Source organism: Colletes latitarsis, unplaced genomic scaffold (genome assembly GCF_051014445.1).
Source record: "Colletes latitarsis isolate SP2378_abdomen unplaced genomic scaffold, iyColLati1 scaffold0002, whole genome shotgun sequence".
NCBI lineage: Eukaryota > Metazoa > Arthropoda > Insecta > Hymenoptera > Colletidae > Colletes > Colletes latitarsis.
The window spans coordinates 3,305,471-3,330,169 of record NW_027488365.1 but is presented as its reverse complement, the minus strand read 5'-3'; positions in this window follow the sequence as shown (position 1 = coordinate 3,330,169).

Here is a 24,699-nt window from a genome sequence, read left to right as displayed (position 1 = left end):
CTGCGAAAGTATGACCCTGATGAGGGCAAATCCCAGACCTATCCCAGACCTAACTTGCGTTATCCTCTAAAATAATGATCGAAACCAGGTTTAATTGACTGTTTTAGTTGTGGTACCACTTTACTACGTGATCCAAACCAGAAAAAACCCAGGATCCGTTCAACAAGTATGTGAAGAATGCGAAAGTATGAGTCTGATGAGTGAAAATCCCTGGCCTAACCTAGACCTAACATGCGTTATCCTCAAAAATATTGATCGAAACCCGGTTTAATCGACTGTTTCAGTGTGGTACCACATTACTATGTGATCTAAACCAGAAAATAGCCCAGGATCTGTTCAACGAGTATGTGAAGTGTGCGAAAGTATGAGTCTGATGAGGGCAAATCCTAGACCTATCCCAGACCTAACATGCGTTATCCTCTAAAATATTTATCAAGACCAGGTTTAATTGACTGTTTCAGTGTGGTACCACATTGCTACGTGATCCAAACCAGAAAAAACCCAGGATCGGTTCAACAAGTAAGTGAAAAACGCGAAAGTATGAGCCTGATGAGGGCAAATCCCAGACCTAATTTGCGTTATGCTCTAAATTATTGATCGAAACCAGGTTTAATCGACTGTTTCTGTGTGGTACCACATTACTAAGTGATCCAAACCAGAAAATAACCCAGGATCTGTTCAACGAGTATGTGAAGTGTGCGAAAGTATGAGTCTGATGAGGGCAAATCCTAGACCAATCCCAGACCTAACATGCGTTATCCTCTAAAATATTGATCGAAACCAGGTTTAATTGACTGTTTCAGCGTGGTACCACATTACTACGTGATACAATCCAGAAACAGCCCTGGATGTAGCCATGAAGTATGAGAAATATGCGAAAGTATGAGCCTGATGAGGGCAAATTCTAGACCTGACCCAGACCTAACATGTGTTTTCCTCTAAAATATTTATCAAGACCTGCTTTAATTGAATGTTTCAGTGTGGTAGCACATTACTACGTGATCTAATCCAGAAATAGCCCAGGATCTAGCCATGAAGTCTGAGAAATATGCGAAAGTATGAGCCTGACGAGGGCAAATCCCCGGCCTAAAACAGACCTAACATGCGTTATCCTCCAAAATATTGATCCAAACCAGGTTTAGTCGACTGTTTCAGTGTGGTCCCACATTACTACGTGATCCAAACCAGAAAAAACCCAGGATCCGTTCAACAAGTATGTGAAGAATGCGAAAGTATGAGTCTGATGAGTGAAAATCCCAGGGCTAACCTAGACCTAACATGCGTTATCCTCTAAAATATTGATCCAAACCAGGTTTAATGGACTGCTTCAGTGTGGTCCCACTTTACTACGTGATCCAAAGCAGAAAAAACACTCGATCAGGTCAACATGTATGTTAGAACTGCGAAGGTATGACCCTGATGAGGGCAAATCCCAGACCTATCCCAGACCTAACTTGCGTTGTCCTCTAAGATATAGATGGAAACCAGGTTTAATTGACTGTTTCAGTGTTGTACTTCGTTACTACGTGATGCAATCCAGAAAAAGCCCAGGATATAGCCATCAAGTACGGGAAATATGCGAAAGAATGAGCCTGATGAGAGCAAATCCCAGACCTAACCTAAACCTAACATGAATTATTCTCTAAAATATTGATCGAAACCAGGTTTAATTGACTATTTCAGTGTGGTCCCACATTACTACGTGATCCAAACCAGAAAAAACCCAGGATCCGTTCAACAAGTATGTGAAGAATGCGAAAGTATGAGTCTGATGAGTGAAAATCCCAGGCCTAACCTAGACCTAACATGAATTATTCTCTAAAATATTGATCGAAACCTGGTTTAATCTACTGTTTCAGTGTGGTACCACATTACTATGTGATCCAAACCAGAAAATAACCCAGGATCTGCTCAACGAGTATTGTAAGTGTGCGAAAGTATGAGTCTGATCAGGTCAAATCCCAGACCTATCCCAGACTTAACTTGCGTTATCCTCTAAAATATTAATCGAAACCGGGTTTAATCGACTGTTTCAGTGTGGTACCACATTACTACGTGATCCAAACCAGAAAAAACCCAGGATCAGTTCAACAAGTATGTGAAAAACGGGAAAGTATGAGCCTGATGAGGGCGAATCCCAGACCTAACCCAGACCTAACTTTTTTTTTTTTTTTTTTTTTTTTTTTTTGTCGTGGGGAAAATCTTCGAAAGACTCCCTCCCACCTCCTTGGGGAGAGGTGGGAGGGGTGTGTGGGATTCCCCGCGCCCGTACAACGACAGGCGCGGGACCTACCCACTAAAAACCCCACGGTGACCCTTCGGCACGCTTTGGGAGGACACCGGGAATCGCTCGAAGCATTCTTCCGGTATCCTCCCCGTGCCCGCGCTTTCGCGCCCATCCCCCGGGGGGACAATCGGTCCCCCCAGTAGACACACTGCCTCATAGCGGCGGGACGGGGCCACTCCATCCCGCCGCTATCCGTCCCGGGGCCGCGTTTAGTGGCGGCTGCGAGCCCCAACTCGCAACCGCCCGCGACCCCGTTTCCACCCCTCGGCGGCCGGGCGTTCATGGCCGCACCAGACCGCCGAGGGTGCCTCCCCTTGCGTCGGACCTGTAGGGGGAGGCACTCCTACCCCCAACCGGTCCGACCCGGCGCCGCCTGGCGGGAGGAGGGTCCCCTCAGGACCCCCCTCCCAGCCTAGGTCATCCGCCACGCCGAGGCGGCCGCCCGCGACGCCTCGCGACCGGGCGACGACCTCGGGCCACCGCACGAGCGCGAGCTTCAGCGGCGCGCTGAAGCTCGCGCTCCCTCCCCGCGGCCTCCTTCTGCAACATTACGTTCTCGCAGAAGGAGGCCACGGCCCTCCACTTCTCCTCGCTGCCGAGTATGGCGCGCACCACGCCCGGCAGCGAGACATCCCGCCCGACGACGCCGACCAGGACACGGCGCTCCCCCTCCCACGCGGGGCATACCTCCAGGGTATGATCCGCCGTGTCCTGCTCAGCGTCGCAGTGGCAGCAACGCGCCGTCGGCTCCTTCCCTATCCGGCACAGGTATCTTCCGAAGCTGCCATGCCCGGAAAATACCTGTGCCATCCGGTAGGTGAGGCTGCCATGGCCTCTGTCCAGCCACTCCTTCAGGAGTGGCCGAACTGCCCCGACAGTCCGGTGCCCCGCGGTTGGCAAAGCGAGCCGCTCCTGCCACGCGAGCAACACGGACTGCCGGGCCTGGCGCTTCAAATCGCCCCAAGCAGGTTCCTGCCCGCCCGGGACCGCCCCCACCCCCGCGCGACGGTCGACGCGGTGCCGGTACATCACCGCGTGCGACCGCGCGAGCAGGTCCATGGGCGGCATCCCCGCTAGAACCGTCGCCGCCCCATGTGACATGGTCCGATACCCGCGGACGACCCTGAGCGCCATGCGCCTCTGCACCCGACGCAGCATAGTCATGCCGCGCCGGGAGGCAGCCAGGTCGTCCGCCCAGACGGGGGCCCCGTATAGGGCCACCGACTGGACCATTGCCACATAGAGGCGACGAACTCGGCCCGCCGGGCCCCCCAGGTTGGGCAGGATCCGGCCCAGAGCCGCAACCATCCTTTCCAACCGGGGGACCAGGCAGCGGAAATGCTCCTCGAAACGCCAGTGGCTATCGAGGATCAGCCCCAGATACCTGATCTGGGGCTTCACCTCGATGTCAGCCCCACCCACCCGGATCAGAGGGGGTGGCGGATCCTGCCGAGTTGAATGAAACGCAATCACCTCGGTCTTATGGACCGCCACCGTCATCCCCATCCCCCTGATCCGGTCGACGACGCGTTGCGACCCCTCCTCCGCGCGACGCATGGCCCTCCCCCAGTGCGACCCGACGGCCAGCACCAGTGTGTCATCCGCATAACACACCGTGCTGACGCCGTCGGGGAGGCCGGCCCGCAACACCGAGTCGTACGCGATGTTCCACAGGAGTGGCCCGAGGACCGACCCCTGCGGAACACCGCAGTACACCTCCCTCCGCATATCACCATCCCGGCCCGGATACTCGATCCACCTGCCGCGGAGATAATCCCCGACGACCGCCCTGAGACAAGGGGGGACCCGATGATATTCGAGTCCCCTCCTTATCTCTTCCCAGGGGAGGGTGTTAAAGGCATTGGCAATATCCAAGGATATTGCCAATGCCACCCCTCCCCGGGAGACGGCCGCCCCCGAGAGGGCCCTCACACGACCTATCGCGTCGATAGTCGATCGGCCCCCCCGGAAACCGAACTGGCAGTCAGCCAGACCGGGATCACCCCGCGACAGGTGCTCGACGAGGCGGGCAGCAATCACCCGCTCGAAGAGCTTGCCTACCTCGTCGAGGAGACAAATGGGTCGGTATGCGGAGGGAGACTCCGCGGGCCGACCCTCCTTCCTGAGGAGGACCATCCTCGCCACCTTCCAACTGGGGGGGAATCGCCCGTCCCTCAGGCAGCGGTCGAACAACCGCCTGAGGTCGGCCCCAAGGACGCCCTGGGTCAAGACCCAAACCCGGCCGGGCACACCATCCGGACCCGGGGCCGTGTTACGAACCCCGAGCCGTCTGATGGCCGCTGCCAGCTCCTCCTGCGTGACCCCCAGCTCGGCCGTCCACTCCACTGGGACAGCCGCCGCCGCCGGAGGACGCGGTCCCCTCTCCCCAATTGGGAAAAGTGTATTGACCACGTCCTCCAGCAGCCGGGGGTCAAGACCCTCGGTGACGGGGGGCGCCCACGGGCGGAGCTTATTCAGCACCACCTTATATGGGCGCCCCCATGGATCGTCATCAAGGGTCTGGAGGAGCTCCTTCCATGCCCGGGTCTTGGCCCGTTTGATGGCGACCTGCAGAGCAACCCGCGCCACGCGGTATGCTCCATACAGGTCATCAGCTGCCCTCGCTCGCGCCACGCCGTCGCCTGTACGTTGACGACGGCGCGCGCGTGTGTACTGGCGTCGGGCGCGGACAGTCGCGACTCGCAACTCCGCGATCGCGTCCGACCACCAGTACACCGCCCGGCGAGGAGAAGCCCGCCCGACCCGAGGCATCGCCGCGTCGCAAATACCCGCGACCAATGCTCCGAGCCGGGCGACCTCCTCCTCTATGCTCGGCAACTCGGCCGCTCCCTGCGGCCAAGTTGCAGCGAGGGCAGCTGCCATCAGGGCGTCCTTGTCCAGGCGCCGAAGCGCCCAGCGGCGTGGTGGGGTGCCACGCAGGCGGCCGTGTCGGGATGCACTCGCGGCGGCAGAGACCTCCATCCGGATGTACCGGTGATCGGAGAGTGTCTCTGCCCCCGCGACCACGTGCCAACCCGACACCATGCGCACGGCGTTGGGGGTCGCGAATCCAACATCCACGATGGACCCCCCATATCGCCGCACGCATGTGTGCTCCGACCCCCGGTTCAATACCCGGAGGTCGAGCCCCGCCGCCCAATCGCCCAGGATCCCGCCGCGAACGGAGGTCCTGGGGGATCCCCAAGCCACCGACTTGGCATTAAAATCCCCCAGGACCAGCACCGGCCGGGCCGCGTAGCGCTGCACGCATGCCGCGACCTCGGCCAAGTACAGCTCGAACGCAGCGTGACCGCTACGGGGCGAAATGTAGCACCCCACCACAGCGACTCCCCCCCAGTCCACGGCGACGAATCCCCGACCGCGCTCCAACAAGGAGAACGGTGGGGACCCGTCGCCCCCTCCCCATACCGTCGCCACCAAGCCGTCCGCGTCGCCCACCCAATGAGGGTGATCAGGGACGCGGTACGGCTCGGCGGCGACCGCCAGGCCAACCCCCCACTCCGCGAGGACTTGGGACATCAAGTCCTGTGCCGCGCGGCAGTGGTTGAGGTTGGCCTGGAGGAGGAGGCGGGGCGGCATTAATAAATGGCCGCGCCAGCCTCCTCCCGGCCGTCCGTCCCCGTAGCACCGTCCACCTCCATGGAGGACGATGCCACCGCCCTCGGCACCGGAGCCGGTGCAGCCCGCCTCTTTCTCTCCTTCCGGGAGGGGGGGGAGCACTTCTTGCTCCCCACCCTAACCCAGACCTAACTTGCGTTATCCTCTAAAATATTGATCGAAACCAGGTTTAATCGACTGTTTTAGCGTGGTACCACATTACTACGTGATACAATCCAGAAACAGCCCAGGATCTAGCCATGAAGTATGAGAAATATGCGAATGTATGAGCCTGATGAGGACAAATCCTAGACCTAACCCAAACCTAACATGCGTTATCCTCTAAAATATTTATCAAGACCAAGTTTAATTGAATGTTTCAGTGTGGTACCACATTACTACGTGATCCAAGCGTGTAAAAACCCAGGATCCGTTCAACAAGTATGTGAAGAATGCGAAAGTATGAGTCTGCTGAGTGAAAATCCCCGGCCTAACCTAGACCTAACATGCGTTATCCTCAAAAATATTGATCGAAACCAGGTTTAATCGACTGTTTCAGTGTGGTGCCACACTACTACGTGACCCAAACCGGAAAAGACCCAGGATCTGTTCAACAAGTATGTGAAAAACGCGAAAGTATGAGCCTGATGAGGGCAAATCCCAGACCAATCCCAGACCTAACTTGCGTTGTCCTCTAAGATATTGATGGAAACCAGGTTTAATTGACTGTTTCAGTGTTGTACTTCATTACTACGTGATGCAATCCAGAAAGAGCCCAGGATCTAGCCATCAAGTATGAGAAATATGGGAAAGAATGAGCCTGATGAGAGCAAACCCCAGACCTAACCTGGACCTAACATGAATTGTTCTCTAAAATATTGATCAAAACCAGGTTTAATTGACAGTTGCAGTGTGGTACCACATTACTACGTGATCCAATCCAGAAATAGCCCAGGATCCAGCCATGAAGTATGAGAAATATGCGAAAGTATGAGCCTGATGAGGGCAAATCCTAGACCTAACCCAGACCTAACATGCGTTATCCTCTAAGATATTGATCGAAACCAGTTTTAATTGACTGTTTCACCGTGGTACCACATTACTACGTGATCCAAACCAGTAAAAACCCAGGATCCGTTCAACAAGTATGTGAAGAATGCGAAAGTATGAGTCTGATGAGTGAAAAACCCCGGCCTAAGCTAGACCTAACATGCGTTATCCTCAAAAATATTTATCAAGACCAGGTTTAATTGTTTGTTTCAGTGTGGTCCCACATTACTACGTGACACAATCCAGAAACAGCCCAGGATCTAGCCATGAAGTATGAGAAATATGCGAATGTATGAGCCTGATGAGGGCAAATCCTAGACCTAACCCAAACCTAACATGCGTTGTCCTCAAAAATATTTATCAAGACCAGGTTTAATTGAATGTTTCAGTGTGGTACCACATTGCTACGTGATCCAAACCAGTAAAAACCCAGGATCCGTACAACAAGTATGTGAAAAACGCGAAAGTATGTGCCTGATGAGGGCAAATCCCAGACCAATCCCAGACCTAACTTCCGTTGTCCTCTAAGATATTGATGGAAACCAGGTTTAATTGAATGTTTCAGTGTGGTACCACATTGCTACGTGATCCAAACCAGTAAAAACCCAGGATCCGTTCAACAAGTATGTGGAGAATGCGAAAGTATGAGTCTGATTAGTGAAAATCCCAGGCCTATCCTAGACCTAACATGCGTTATCCTCTAAAATATTGATCCAAACCAGGTTTAATCGACTGTTTCAGTGTGGTACCACATTACTATGTGATCCAAACTAGAAAATAATCCAGGATCTGTTCAACGAGTATGTGAAGTGTGCGAAAGTATGAGTATGATGAGGGCAAATCCCAGACCTATCCCAGACCTAACTTGCGTTATCCTCTAAAATATTGATCGAAACCAGGTTTAATTGACTGTTTCAGCGTGGTACCGCATTACTACGTGATACAATCCAGAAACAGCCCAAGATCTAGCCATGAAGTATGAGAAATAAGCGAAAGTATGAGCCTGATGAGGGCAAATCCTAGACCTAACCCAAACCTAACATGCGTTATCCTCTAAAATATTCATCCAAACCAGGTTTAATGGACTGCTTCAGTGTGGTACCACTTTACTACGTGATGCAAAGCAGAAAAAACCCTCGATCAGGTCAACATGTATGTTAAAACTGCGAAAGTATGATCCTGATGAGGGCAAATCCCAGGCCTATCCCAGACCTAACATGCGTTGTCCTCTAAAATATTGATGGAAACCAGGTTTAATTGACTGTTTCAGTGTGGTACCACATTACTACGTGATGCAATCCAGAAAAACTCCAGGATCTAGCCATCAAGTATGAGAAATTTGCGAAAGAATGAGCCTGATGAGAGCAAATCCCAGACCTAACCTAGACCTAACATGAATTATTCTCTAAAATATTTATCAAGACCAGGTTTAATTGATTGTTTCAGTGTGGTCCCACATTACTACTTGATGCAAACCAGAAAAAACCCAGGATCCGTTCAACAAGTATGTGAAGAATGCGAAAGTATGAGTCTGATTAGTGAAAATCCCAGGCCCATCCTAGACCTAACATGCGTTATCCTCTAAAATATTGATCCAAACCAGGTTAAATGGGCTGTTCCAGTGTGGTACCACACTACTTCGTGATCCGAACCAGACAAAACCCAGGATCTGTTCAACAAGTATGTGAAAAACGCGAAACTGTGAGCCTGATGAGGGCAAATCTTTGACCTAACCCAGACCTAAGATGCGTTATCCTCTAAAATATTTATCCAGACAAGGTTTCATTGAATGTTTCAGTGTGCTACCACTTTACTACGTGATCCAATCCAGAAATAGCCCAGGATCTAGCCATGAAGTATGAGAAATATGCGAAAGTAAGAGCCTGATGAGGGCAAATCCTAGACCTATCCCAGACCTAACTTGCGTTCCCCTCTAAAATATTGATCGAAACCAGGTTTAATTGACTGTTTCAGCGTGGTACCACATTACTACGTGATACAATCCTGAAACAGCCCAGGATCTAGCTATGAAGTATGAGAAATATGCGAAAGTATGAGCCTGATGAGGGCAAATCCTAGACCTAACCCAGAACTAACATGCGTTATCCTTTAAAATATTTATCAAGACCAGGTTTAATTTATTGTTTCAGTGTGGTCCCATATTACTACGGGTTCCAAACCATAAAAAACCCAGTATCTGTTCAACATGTATGAGAAATATGCGAAAGAAAGAGCCTGATGAGAGCAAATCCCAGACCTAACCTAGACGTAACATGAATTATTCTCTAAAATATTGATCGAAACCAGGTTTAATGGACTGCTTCAGTGTGGTACCACTTTACTACGTGATGCAAAGCAGAAAAAACCCTCGATCAGGTCAACATGTATGTTAAAACTGCGAAAGTATGATCCTGATGAGGGCAAATCCCAGACCTATCCCAGACCTAACTTGCGTTATCCTCTAAAATATTCATGGAAACCAGGTTTAATTGACAGTTTCAGTGTTGAACTTCATTACTACTTGATGCAATCCAAAAAAAGCCCAGGATCTAGCCATCAAGTATGAGAAATATGCGAAAGAATGAGCCTGATGAGAGCAAATCCCTGACCTAACCTAGACCTAACATGAATTATTCTCTAAAATATTGATGGAAACCAGGTTTAATTGACTGCTTCAGTGTTGTACATCATTACTACGTTATGCAATCCAAAAAAAGCCCAGGATCTAGCCATCAAGTATGAGAAATATGCGAAAGAATGAGCCTGATGCGAGCAAATCCCAGACCCAACCTAGGCCAAACATGAATTATTCTCTAAAATATTGATCGAAACCAGGTTTAATTGACTGTTTCAGTGTGGTCCCACATTACTACGTGATCCAAACCAGAAAGACCCAGGATCCGTTCAACAAGTATGTGATGAATGCGAAAGTATGAGTCTGATTAGTGAAAATCCCCGACCTAACCTAGACCTAACATGCGTTATCCTCTAAAATATTGATCCAAACCAGGCTTAATGGACTGTTTCAGTGTGGTACCACACTACTACGTGATCCGAACCAGAAAAAACCCAGGATCTGTTCAACAAGTATGTGAAAAACGCGAAAGTATGAGCCTAACGAGGGCAAGTCCCAGACCTATCCCAGACCTAACTTGCGTTGTCCTCTAAGATATTGATGGAAACCAGGTTTAATTGTCTGTTTCAGTGTTGCACTTCATTACTACGTGATGCAATCCAGAAAAAGCCCAGGATCTAGCCATCAAGTATGAGAAATATGCGAAAGAATGAGCCCGATGGGAGCAAATCCCAGACCTAACCTAGACCTAACATGAATTATTCTCTAAAATATTGATCGAAACCAGGTTTAATTGACTGTTTCAGTGTGGTCCCACATTACTACGTGATCCAAACCAGAAGAAACCCAGGATCCGTTCAACAAGTATGTGAAGAAAGCGAAAGTATGAGTCTGATGAGTGAAAATCCCAGGCCTAACCTAGACCTAACATGCGTTTTCCTCAAAAATATTGATCGAAACCTGGTTTAATCGACTGTCTCAGTGTGGTACCACATTACTATGCGATCCAAACCAGCAAATAACCCAGGATCTGTCAAACGAGTATGTGAAGTGTGCGAAAGTATGAGCCTGATGAGAGCAAATCCCAGACCTAACCTAGACCTAACATGAAATATTCTCTAAAATATTGATCGAAACCATGTTTAATTGACTGTTTCTGTGTGGTACCACATTACTACGTGATCCAAACCAGAAAAAACCCAGGATCAGTTCAACAAGTATGTGAAGAATGCGAAAGTATGAATCTGATGAGTGAAAATCCCAGACCTAACCTAGACCTAACATGCGTTATCCTCTAAAATATTGATCGAAACCAGGTTTAATCGACCGTTTCAGTGTGGTACCACATTACTACGTGATCCAAACCAGAAAAAACCCAGGATCAGTTCAACAAGTATGTGAAGAATGCGAAAGTATGAGTCTGATGAGTGAAAATCCCCGGCCTAACCTAGACCTAACATGCGTTATCCTCAAAAATATTGATCGAAACCTGGTTTAATCGACTGTTTCAGTGTGGTACCACACTACTATGTGGTCCAAACCAGAAAATAACCCAGGATCTGTTCAACGAGTATGTGAAGTGTGCGAAAGTATGAGTCTGATGAGGTCAAATCCCAGACCAATCCCAGACTTAACTTGCGTTATCCTCTAAAATATTGATCGAAACCTGGTTTAATCGACTGTTTCAGTGTGGTACCACATTACTATGTGGTCCAAACCAGAAAATAACCCAGGATCTGTTCAACGAGTATGTGAAGTGTGCGAAAGTATAAGTCTGATGAGGTCAAATCCCAGACCAATCCCAGACTTAACTTGCGTCATCCTCTAAAATATTGATCGAAACCAGGTTTCATCGACTGTTTCAGTGTGGTACCACACTACTACGTGATCCAAACCTGAAAAGACCCAGGATCTGTTCAACAAGTATGTGAAAAACGCGAAAGTATGAGCCTGATGAGGGCAAGTCCAAGACCTATCCCAGACCTAACTTGCGTTGCCCTCTAAGATATTGATGGAAACCAGGTTTAATTGACTGTTTCAGTGTTGAACTTCATTACTACGTGATGCAATCCAGAAAAAGCCCAGGATCTAGCCATGAAGTATGAGAAATATGCGAAAGTATGAGCCTGATGAGGGCAAATCCTAGACCTAACCCAGACCTAAAATGCGTTATCCTCTAAAATATTTATCAAGACCAGGTTTAATTGATTGTTTCAGTGTGGTACCACATTACTACGTGTTGCAATCCAGAAAAAGCCCAGGATCTAGCCAACAAGTTTGAGAAATATGCGAAAGAATGAGCCTGATGAGGGCAAATCCTAGACCTAACCCAGTCCTAACATGCGTTATCCTCTAAAATATTGATCGAAACCTGGTTTAATCGACTGTTTCAGTGTGGTACCACATTACTATGTGGTCCAAACCAGAAAATAACCCAGGATCTGTTCAATGAGTATGTGAAGTGTGCGAAAGTATGAGTCTGATGAGGTCAAATCCCAGCCAAATCCCAGACTTAACTTGCGTTATCCTCTAAAATATTGATCGAAACCAGGTTTCATCGACTGTTTCAGTGTGGTACCACATTACTACGTGATCCAAACCAGAAAAAACCCAGAATCTGTTCAACGAGTATGTGAAGTGTGCGAAAGTATGAGCCTGATGAGGGCAACTCCTAGACCTAACCCAGACCTAACATGCGTTATCCTCTAAAATATTTATCAAGAACAGGTTTAATTGAATGTTTCAGTGTGGTACCACATTACTGCGTGATCCAAACCAGTAAAAATCCAGGATCCGTTCAGCAAGTATGTGAAGAATGCGAAAGTATGAGTCTGTTGAGTGAAAATCCCCGGCCTAACCTAGACCTAACATGCGTTATCCTCAAAAATATTGATCGAAACCAGGTTTAATCGACAGTTTCAGTGTGGTACCACACTACTACGTGACGCAATCCAGAAAAAACCCAGGATCTGTTCAACGAGTATGTGAAAAACGCGAAAGTATGAGCCTGATGTGGGCAAATCCCAGACCTATCCCAGACCTAACTTGCGTTGTGCTCTAAGATATTGATGGAAACCAGGTTTAATTGACTGTTTCAGTGTTGTACTTCATTACTACGTGATGCAGTCCAGAAAAAGCCCAGGATCTAGCCATCAAGTATGAGAAATATGCGAAAGAATGAGCCTGATGAGAGCAAATCCCAGACCTAACCAAGACCTAACATGAATTATTCTCTAATATATTGATCGAAACCAGGTTTAATTGACTGTTTCAGTGTGGTGCCACATTACTACGTGATCCAAACCAGAAAAAACCCAGGATCCGTTCAACAAGTATGTGAAGAATGCGAGAGTATGAGTCTGATGAGTGAAAATCCCAGGCCTAACCTAGACCTAACATGCGTTATCCTCAAAAATATTGATCGAAACCTGGTTTAATCGACTGTTTCAGTGTGGTACCACATTACTATGCGATCCAAACCAGAAAATAACCCAGGATCTGTCAAACGAGTATGTGAAGTGTGCGAAAGTATGAGCCTGATGAGAGCAAATCCCAGACCTAACCTAGACCTAACATGAATTATTCTCTAAAATATTGATCGAAACCAGGTTTAATTGACTGTTTCAGTGTGGTACCACATTACTACGTGATCCAAACCAGAAAAAGCCCAGGATCCGTTCAACAAATATGTGAAGAATGCGAAAGTATGAGTCTGATGAGTGAAAATCCCAGACCTATCCCACACCTAACATGCGTTATCCTCTAAAATATTTATCAAGACCAGGTTTAATTGAATGTTTCAGTGTGGTACCACATTACTACGTGAACCAAACCAGAAAAAACCCTGTATCTGTTCAACAAGTATGTGAAGAATGCGAAAGTATAAGTGTGATGAGTGAAAGACCCCGGCCTAACCTAGACCTAACATGCGTTATCCTCAAGAATATTGATCGAAACCAGGTTTAATTGACTGTTTCAGCGTGGTACCACATTACTACGTGATACAATCCAGAAACAGCCCAGGATCTAACCATGAAGTATGAGAAATATGCGAAAGTATGAGCCTGATGAGGGCAAATCCTAGACTTAACCCAAACCTAACATGCGTTATCCTCTAAAATATTTATCAAGATCAGGTTTAATTGAATGTTTCAGTGTGGTACCACATTACTACGTGAACCAAACCAGAAAAAACCCAGGATCCGTTCAACAAGTATGTGAAGAATGCGAAAGTATGAGTCTGATGAGTGAAAATCCCAGGGCTAACCTAGACCTAACATGCGTTATCCTCTAAAATATTGATCCAAACCAGGTTTAATGGACAGTTTCAGTGTGGTACCACTTTACTACGTGATCCAAAGCAGAAAAAACCCTCGATCAGGTCAACATGTATGTTAAAACTGCGAAAGTATGACCCTGATGAGGGCAAATCCCAGGCCTAACCTAGACCTAACATGTGATGTCCTCTAAAATATTGATGGAAACCAGGTTTAATTGACTGTTTCAGCGTGGTACCACATTACTACGTGATACAATCCAGAAACAGCCCAGGATCTAACCATGAAGTATGAGAAATATGCGAAAGTATGAGCCTGATGAGGGCAAATCCTAGACCTAACCCAGACCTAACATGCGTTATCCTCTAAAATATTTATCAAGACCAGGTTTAATTGAATGTTTCAGTGTGGTACCACATTACTACGTGATCCAAACCAGTAAGAATCCAGGATCCGTTCAACAAGTATGTGAAGAATGCGAAAGTATGAGTCTGTTGAGTGAAAACCCCGGCCTAACCTAGACCTAACATGCGTTATCCTCAAAAATATTGATCGAAACCAGGTTTAATCGACTGTTTCAGTGTGGTACCACACTACTACGTGACGCAATCCAGAAAAAACCCAGGATCCGTTGAACAAATATGTGAAGAATGCGAAAGTATGAGTCTGATGAGTGAAAATCCCACACCTATCCCACACCTAACATGCGATGTCCTCTAAAATATTGATGGAAACCAGGTTTAATTGACTGTTTCAGTGTTGTACTTCATTACTACGTGATGCAATCCAGAAAAAGCCCAGGATCTAGCCCTCAAGTATGAGAAATATGCGAAAGAATGAGCCTGATGACAGCAAATCCCAGACCTAACCTAGACCTAACATGAATTATTCTCCAAAATATTGATCGAAACCAGGCTTAATTGACTGTTTCAGTGTGGTACCACATTACTACGTGATCCAAACCAGAAAAAACCCAGGATCAGTTCAACAAGTATGTGAAGAATGCGAAAGTATGAATCTGATGAGTGAAAATCCCAGGGCTAACCTAGACCTAACATGCGTTATCCTCTAAAATATTGATCGAAACCAGGTTTAATCGACCGTTTCAGTGTGGTACCACATTACTAGGTGATCCAAACCAGAAAAAACCCAGGATCAGTTCAACAAGTATGTGAAGAATGCGAAAGTATGAGTCTGATGAGTGAAAATCCCAGGGCTAACCTAGACCTAACATGTGTTATCCTCTAAAATATTGATCGAAACCAGGTTTCATTGACTGTTTCAGTGTGGTACTACATTACTACGTGATGCAATCCAGAAAAAGCCTAGGATCTAGCCATCAAGTATGAGAAATATGCGAAAGAATGAGCCTGATGAGAGCAAATCCCAGACCTAACCTAGACCTAACATGCGTTATCCTTTAAAATATTGAGCGAAACAAGGTTTAATGGACTGTTTCAGTGTGGTACCACACTACTTCGTGATCCAAACCAGAAAGAACCCAGGATCTGTTCAACAAGTATGTGAAAAACGCGAAACTGTGAGCCTGATGAGGGCAAATCTTAGACCTAACCCAGACCTAAGATGCATTATCCTCTAAAATATTTATCCAAACCAGGTTTAATTGACTGTTTCAGTGTGGTCCCACATTACTACGTGATCCAAACCAGAAAAATCCCAGAATCCGTTCAACAAGTATGTGAAGAATGCGAAAGTATGAGTCTGATAAATGAAAATCCCAGGCCTAACCTAGACCTAACATGAGTTATACTCTAAAATATTGATCGAAACCTGGTTTAATCGACTGTTACAGTGTGGTACCACATTACTATGTGATCCAAACCAGAAAATAACCCAGGATCTGTGCAACGAGTATGTGTAGTGTGCGAAAGTATGAGTCTGACGAGGTCAAATCCCAGACCTATCCCAGACCTAACTTGCGTTATCCTCTAAAATATTGATCGAAACCAGGTTTAATGGACAGTTTCAGTGTGGTACCACACTACAACGTGATACAAACCAGAAAAAACCCAGGATCTGTTCAACAAGTATGTGAAAAACGCGAAAGTATGAGCCTGATGAGTGAAAATCCCAGGCCTAACCTAGACCTAACATGCGTTATCCTCAAAAATATTGATCGAAACCTGGTTTAATCGACTGTTTCAGTGTGGTTCCACACTACTACGTGACGCAATCCAGAAAAAACCCAGGATCTGTTCAACAAGTATGTGAAAAACGCGAAAGTATGAGCCTGATGAGGGCAAATCCCAGACCTATCCCAGACCTAACTTGCGTTATCCTCTAAAATATTGATGGAAACCAGGTTTAATTGACTGTTTCAGTGTTGTACTTCATTACTACGTGATACAATCCAGAAATAGCCCTGGATCTTGCCATGAAGTATGAGAAATATGCGAAAGTATGAGCCTGACGAGGGCAAATCCTAGACCTAACCCAGACCTAACATGCGTTATCCTCTAAAATATTTATCAAGACCAGGTTTAATTGATTGTTTCTGTGTGGTCCCACATTACTACGTGATCCAAACCAGAAAAAACCCAGGATCCGTTCAACAAGTATGAGAAGAATGCGAAAGTATGAGTCTGATGAGTGAAAATACCAGGTCTAACCTAGACCTAACATGAGTTATACTCTAAAATATTGATCGAAACCTGGTTTAATCGACTGTTACAGTGTGGTACCACATTACTATGTGATCCAAACCAGAAAATAACCCAGGATCTGTTCAACGAGTATGTGTAGTGTGCGAAAGTATGAGTCTGATGAGGTCAAATCCCAGACCTATCCCAGACCTAACCTGCGTTATCCTCTAAAATATTGATCGAAACCAGGTTTAATCGACTGTTTCAGTGTGGTACCACATTACTACGTGATCCAAACCAGAAAAAACCCAGGATCAGTTCAACAAGTATGTGAAGAATGCGAAAGTATGAGTCTGATGAGTGAAAATCCCAGGGCTAACCTAGACCTAACATGCGTTATCCTCTAAAATATTGATGCAAACCAGGTTTAATGGACAGTTTCAATGTGGTACCACACTACTACGTGATACAAACCAGAAAAAACCCAGGATCTGTTCAACAAGTATGTGAAAAACGCGAAACAATGAGCCTGATGAGGGCAAATCCCAGACCTATCCCAGACCTAGCATGAATTATTCTCTAAAATATTGATCGAAACCAGGTTTAATTAACTGTTACAGTGTGGTCCCACATTACTACGTGATCCAAACCAGAAAAAACCCAGGATCCGTTCAACAAGTATGTGAAGAATGCGAAAGTATGAGCCTGATGAGTGAAAATCCCAGGCCTAACCTAGACCTAACATGCGTTATCCCCAAAAATATTGATCGAAACCTGGTTTAATCGACTGTTTCAGTGTGGTTCCACATTACTATGTGGTCCAAACCAGAAAATAACCCAGGATCTGTTCAACGAGTATGTGAAGTGTGCGAAAGTATGAGTCTGATGAGGTCAAATCCCAGACCAATCCCAGACTTAACTTGCGTTATCCTCTAAAATATTGATCGAAACCAGGTTTAATCGACTGTTTCAGTGTGGTACCACATTACTACGTGATCCAAACCAGAAAGTAACCCAGGATCTGTTCAACGAGTATGTGAAAAACGCGAAGGTATGAGCCTGATGTGGGCAAATCCCAGACCTATCCCAGACCTAACATGCGTTATCCTCTAAAATATTGATCGAAACCAGGTTTAATTGACTGTTTCAGCGTGGTACCACATTACTACGTGATACAATCCAGAAACAGCCCAGGATCTAGCCATGAAGTATGAGAAATATGCGAAAGTATGAGCCTGATGAGGGCAAATCCTAGACCCAACCCAGACCTAACATGCGTTATACTCTAAAATATTTATCAAGATCAGATTTAATTGAATGTTTCAGTGTGGTACCACATTACTACGTGAACCAAACCAGAAAAAACCCTGGATCCGTTCAACAAGTATGTGAAGAATGCGAAAGTATGAGTCTGATGAGTGAAAATCCCAGGGCTAACCTAGACCTAACATGCGTTATCCTCTAAAATATTGATCCAAACCAGGTTTAATGGACAGTTTCAGTGTGGTACCACTTTACTACGTGATCCAAAGCAGAAAAAACCCTCGATCAGGTCAGCATGTATGTTAAAACTGCGAAAGTATGACCCTGATGAGGGCAAATCCCAGGCCTATCCTAGACCTAACATGCGTTGTCCTCTAAAATATTGAGGGAAACCAGGTTTAATTGACTGTTTCAGTGTTGTACTTCATTACTACGTGATGCAATCCAGAGAAAGCCCAGGATCTAGCCATCAAGTATGAGAAATATGCGAAAGAATGAGCCTGATGAGAGCAAATCCCAGACCTAACCTAGGCCAAACATGAATTATTCTCTAAAATATTGATCGAAACCAGGTTTAATTGACTGTTTCAGTGTTGTACTTCATTACTACGTGATGCAATCCAGAAACAGCCCAGGATCTAGCCATGAAGTATGAGAAATATGCGAAAGTATGAGCCTGATGAGGGCAAATCCTAGACCCAACCCAGACCTAACATGCGTTATACTCTAAAATATTTATCAAGATCAGGTTTAATTGAATGTTTCAGTGTGGTACCACATTACTACGTGAACCAAACCAGAAAAAACCCTGGATCCGTTCAACAAGTATGTGAAGAATGCGAAAGTATGAATCTGATGAGTGAAAATCCCAGGGCTAACCTAGACCTAACATGCGTTATCCTCTAAAATATTGATCGAAACCAGGTTTAATCGACCGTTTCAGTGTGGTACCACATTACTAGGTGATCCAAACCAGAAAAAACCCAGGATCAGTTCAACAAGTATGTCAAGAATGCGAAAGTATGAGTCTGATGAGTGAAAATCCCAGGGCTAACCTAGACCTAACATGTGTTATCCTCTAAAATATTGATCGAAACCAGGATTCATTGACTGTTTCAGTGTGGCACTACATTACTACGTGATGCAATCCAGAAAAAGCCTAGGATATAGCCATCAAGTATGAGAAATATGCGAAAGAATGAGCCTGATGAGAGCAAATCCCAGACCTAACCTAGACCCAACATGCGTTATCCTTTAAAATATTGATCGAAACCTGGTTTAATCGACTGTTACAGTGTGGTACCACATTACTATGTGATCCAAACCAGAAAATAACCCAGGATCTGTGCAACGAGTATGTGTAGTGTGCGAAAGTATGAGTCTGACGAGGTCAAATCCCAGACCTATCCCAGACCTAACTTGCGTTATCCTCTAAAATATTGATCGAAACCAGGTTTAATGGACAGTTTCAGTGTGGTACCACACTACTACGTGATCCAAACCAGAAAAAACCCAGGATCTGTTCAACAAGTATGTGAAAAACGCGAAAGTATGAGCCTGATGAGTGAAAATCCCAGGCCTAACCTAGACCTAACATGCGTTATCCTCAAAAATATTGATCGAAACCTGGTTTTATCGACTGTTTCAGTGTGGTTCCACACTACTACGTGACGCAATCCAGAAAAAACCCAGGATCTGTTCAACAAGTATGTGAAAAACGCGAAAGTATGAGCCTGATGAGGGCAAATCCCAGACCTATCCCAGACCTAACTTGCGTTATCCTCTAAAATATTGATGGAAACCAGGTTTAATTGACTGTTTCAGTGTTGTACTTCATTACTACGTGATACAATCCAGAAATAGCCCTGGATCTAGCCATGAAGTATGAGAAATATGCGAAAGTATGAGCCTGACGAGGGCAAATCCTAGACCTAACCCAGACCTAACATGCGTTATCCTCTAAAATATTTATCAAGATCAGGTTTTATTGATTGTTTCAGTGTGGTACCACATTACTACGTGAACCAAACCAGAAAAAACCCAGGATCCGTTCAACAAGTGAGTTAAAACTGCGACAGTATGACCCTGATGAGAGCAAATCCCAGACCTAACCTAGACCTGACATGCGTTGTCCTCTAAAATATTGATGGAAACCAGGTTTAATTGACTGTTTCAGTGTTGTACTTCATTACCACGTGATGCAATCCAGAAAAAGCCCAGGATCTAGCCATCAAGTATGAGAAATATGCGAAAGAATGAGCCTGATGAGAGCAAATCCCAGACCTAACCTAGACCTAACATGAATTATTCTCTATAACATTGATCACAACCAGGTTTAATTGACTGTTTCAGTGTGGTACCACATTACTACGTGATCCAATCCAGAAATAGCCCAGGATCCAGCCATCAAGTATGAGAAATATGCGAAAGAATGAGCCTGATGAGAGCAAATCCCAGACCTAACCTAGACCTAACATGAATTATTCTCTAAAATATTGATCGAAACCAGGTTTAATTGACTGTTTCAGTGTTGTACTTCATTACTACGTGATGCAATCCAGAAAAAGCCCAGGATCTAGCCATCAAGTTTGAGAAATATGCGAAAGAATGAGCCTGATGAGAGCAAATCCCAGACCTAACCTAGACCTAACATGAATTATTCTCTAAAATATTGTTCAAAACAAGGTTTAATCGACTGTTTCAGTGTGGTACCACATTACTATGTGATCCAAACCAGAAAATAACCCAGGATCTGTTCAACGAGTATGTGAAGTGTGCGAAAGTATGAGTCTGATGAGGGCAAATCCCAGACCTATCCCAGACCTAACATGCGTTATCCTCTAAAATAATTATCAAGACCAGGTTTAATTGATTGTTTCAGTGTGGTCCCACATTACTACGTGATCCACACCAGAAAAAACCCAGGATCCGTTCAACAAGTATGTGAAGAATGCGAAAGTATGAGCCTGATGAGAGCAAATCCCAGACCTAACCTAGACCTAACATGAATTATTCTCTAATATATTGATCGAAACCAGGTTTAATTGACTGTTTCAGTGTGGTCCCACATTACCACGTGATCCAAACCAGAAAAAACCCAGGATCCGTTCAACAAGTATGTGAAGAATGCGAAAGTATGAGTCAGATGAGTGAAAATCCCAGACCTAACCTAGACCTAACATGCGTTATCCTCTAAAATGTTGATCCACACCAGGTTTAATGGACTGTTTCAGTGTGGTACCACACTACTACGTGATCCAAACCAGAAAAAACCCACGATCGGTTCAACAAGTATGTAAAAACGCGAAAGTATGAGCCTGATGTGGGCAAATCCCAGACCTATCCCAGACCTAACTTGCGTTGTCCTCTAAGCTATTGATGGAAACCAGGTTTAATTGACTGTTTCAGCGTGGTACCACATTACTACGTGATACAATCCAGAAACAGCCCAGGATCTAGCCATGAAGTATGAGAAATATGCGAAAGTATGAGCCTGATGAGGGCAAATCCTAGACTTAACCCAAACCTAACATGCGTTATCCTCTAAAATATTTATCAAGATCAGGTTTAATTGAATGTTTCAGTGTGGTACCACATTACTACGTGAACCAAACCAGAAAAAACCCAGGATCCGTTCAACAAGTATGTGAAGAATGCGAAAGTATGTGTCTGATGAGTGAAAATCCCAGGGCTAACCTAGACCTAACATGCGTTATCCTCTAAAATATTGATCCAAACGAGGTTTAATGGACTGTTTCAGTGTGGTACCACTTTACTATGTGATCCAAAGCAGAAAAAACCCTCGATCAGGTCAACATGTATGTTAAAACTGCGAAAGTATGACCCTGATGAGGGCAAATCCCAGGCCTAACCTAGACCTAACATGCGATGTCCTCTAAAATATAGATGGAGACCAGGTTTGATTGACTGTTTCAGTGTTGTACTTCATTACTACGTGATGCAATCCAGAAAAAGCCCAGGATCTAGCCATCAAGTATGAGAAATATGCGAAAGAATGAGCCTGATGAGAGCAAATCCCAGACCTAACCTAGACCTAACATGAAATATTCTCCAAAACATTGATCGAAACCAGGTGTAATTGACTGCTTCAGTGTGGTCCCACATTACCACGTGATCCAAACCAGAAAAAACCCAGGATCCGTTAAACAAGTATGTGAAGAATGCGAAAGTATGTGTCTGATGAGTGAAAATCCCAGGCCTAACCTAGACCTAACATGCGTTATCCTCAAAAATATTGATCGAAACCTGGTTTAATCGACTGTTTCAGTGTGGTACCACAGTACTACGTGACACAAACCAGAAAAAACCCAGGATCTGTTCAACAAGTATGTGAAAAACGCGGAAGTATGAGCCTGATGAGGGCAAATCCCAGACCTATCCCAGACATAACTTGCGTTATCCTCTAAAATATTGATCGAAACCAGGTTTAATTGACTGTTTCAGTGTGGTACCACATTACTACGTGATCCAATCCAGAAATAGCCCAGGATCTAGCCATGAAGTATGAGAAATATGCGAAAGTATGAGTCTGATGAGGGCAAATCCCAGACCTATCCCAGACCTAACTTGCGTTATCCTCTAAAATATTGATCGAAACCAGGTTTAATCGACTGTATCAGTGTGGTACCACACTACTACGTGACCCAAACCGGAAAAAACCCAGGATCTGTTCAACAAGTATGTGAAAAACGCGAAAGTATGAGCCTGATGTGGGCAAATCCCAGACCTATCCCAGACCTAACTTGCGTTGTCCTCTAAGATATTGATGGAAACCAGGTTTAATTGACTGTTTCAGTGTTGTACTTCATTACTACGTGATGCAATCCAGAAAAAGCCCAGGATCTAGCCATCAAGTATGAGAAATATGCGAAAGAATGAGCCTGATGAGAGCAAATCCCAGACCTAACCTAGACCTAACATGAATTATTCTCTAAAATATTGATCGAAACCAGGTTTAATTGACTGTTTCAGTGTTGTACTTCATTACTACGTGATGCAATCCAGAAAAAGCCCAGGATCTAGCCATCAAGTATGAGAAATATGCGAAAGAATGAGCCTGATGAGAGCAAATCCCAGACCTAACCTAGACCTAACATGAATTATTCTCTAAAATATTGATCAAAACCAGGTTTAATTGACTGTTTCAGCGTGGTACCACATTACTACGTGATCCAAACCAGAAAAAACCCAGGATCCGTTCAACAAGTATGAGAAGAATGCGAAAGTATGAGTCTGATGAGTGAAAATCCCAGGCCTAACCTAGACCTAACATGCGTTATCCTCTAAAATATGGATCGAAACCAGGTTTAATTGACTGTTTCAGTGTTGTACTTCATTACTACGTGGTGCAATCCAGAAAAAGCCCAGGATCTAGCCATCAAGTATGAGAAATATGCGAAAGAATGAGCCTGATGAGAGCAAATCGCAGACCTAACCTAGACCTAACATGAATTATTCTCTAATATATTGATCGAAACCAGGTTTAATTGACTGTTTCAGCGTGGTACCACATTACTACGTGATCCAAACCAGAAAAATACCCAGGATCTGCTCAACAAGTATGTGAAGTATGCGAAAGTATGAGTCTGATGAGGGCAAATCCCAGGCCTAAACTAGACATAACTTTCGTTATCCTCTAAAATATTGATCGAAACCAGTTTTAATTGACTGCTTTAGTGTGGCACCACATTACTACGTGATCCAAAGCAGAAAAAACCCTCGATCAGGTCAACATGCATGTTAAAACTGCAAAAGTATGAGCCTGATGAGGGCAAATCCCAGACCTATCCCAGACCTAACATGCGTTATCCTCAAAAATATTAATCGAAACCAGGTTGAATCGACTGTTTCAGTAAGGTACCACATTACTACGTGATCCAAACCAGAAAAAAACCCAGGATCTTGTCAACGAGTATGTGAAGTGTGCGAAAGTATGAGCCTGATGAGGGCAAATCCCAGACCTATCCCAGACCAAACTTGCGTTATCCTCTAAAATATTGATCGAAACCAGGTATAGTTGATTGTTTCGGTGTGGTCCCACATTACTACGTGAACCAAACCAGAAATAGCCCAGGATCTAGCCATGAAGTATGAGAAATATGCGAAAGTATGAGCCTGATGAGGGCAAATCCTAGACCTAACCCAGACCTAACATGCGTTGTCCTCTAAAATATTAATCAAGACCAGGTTTAATCGACTGTTTCAGTGTGGTCCCACATTACTACGTGATCCAAACCAGAAAAACCCAGGATCCGTTCAACAAGTATGTGAAGAATGCGAAAGTATGAGTCTGATGCGTGAAAATCCCAGGCCTAACCTAGACCTAACATGCGTTATCCTCAAAAATATTGATCGAAACCTGGTTTAATCGACTGTTTCAGTGTGGTACCACATTACTACGTGACCCAAACCAGAAAAAACCCAGGATCTGCTCAACAAGTATGTGAAAGACGCGAAAGTATGAGCCTGATGAGGGCAAATCCCAGACCTATCCCAGACCAAACTTGCGTTATCCTCTAAAATATTGATCGAAACCAGTTTTAATTGACTGTTTCAGCGTGGTACCACATTACTACGTGATCCAAACCAGTAAAAACCCAGGATCCGTTCAACAAGTATGTGAGGAATGCGAAAGTATGAGTCTGATGAGGGCAAATCCCAGACCTATCCCAGACCTAACATGCGTTATCCTCTAAAATATTTATCATGACCAGGTTTAATTGATTGTTTCAGTGTGGTCCCACATTACTACGTGATCCAAGCCAGAAGAACCCAGGATCTGTTCAACAAGTATGTGAAAAACGCGAAAGTATGAGCCTGATGAGAGCAAATCCCAGACCTATCCCAGACCTAACTTGCGTTGTCCTCTAAGATATTGATGGAAACCAGGTTTAATTGACTGTTTCAGTGTTGTACTTCATTACTACGTGATGCAATCCAGAAAAAGCCCAGGATCTAGCCATCAAGTGTGAGAGATATGCGAAAGAATGAGCCTGATGAGAGCAA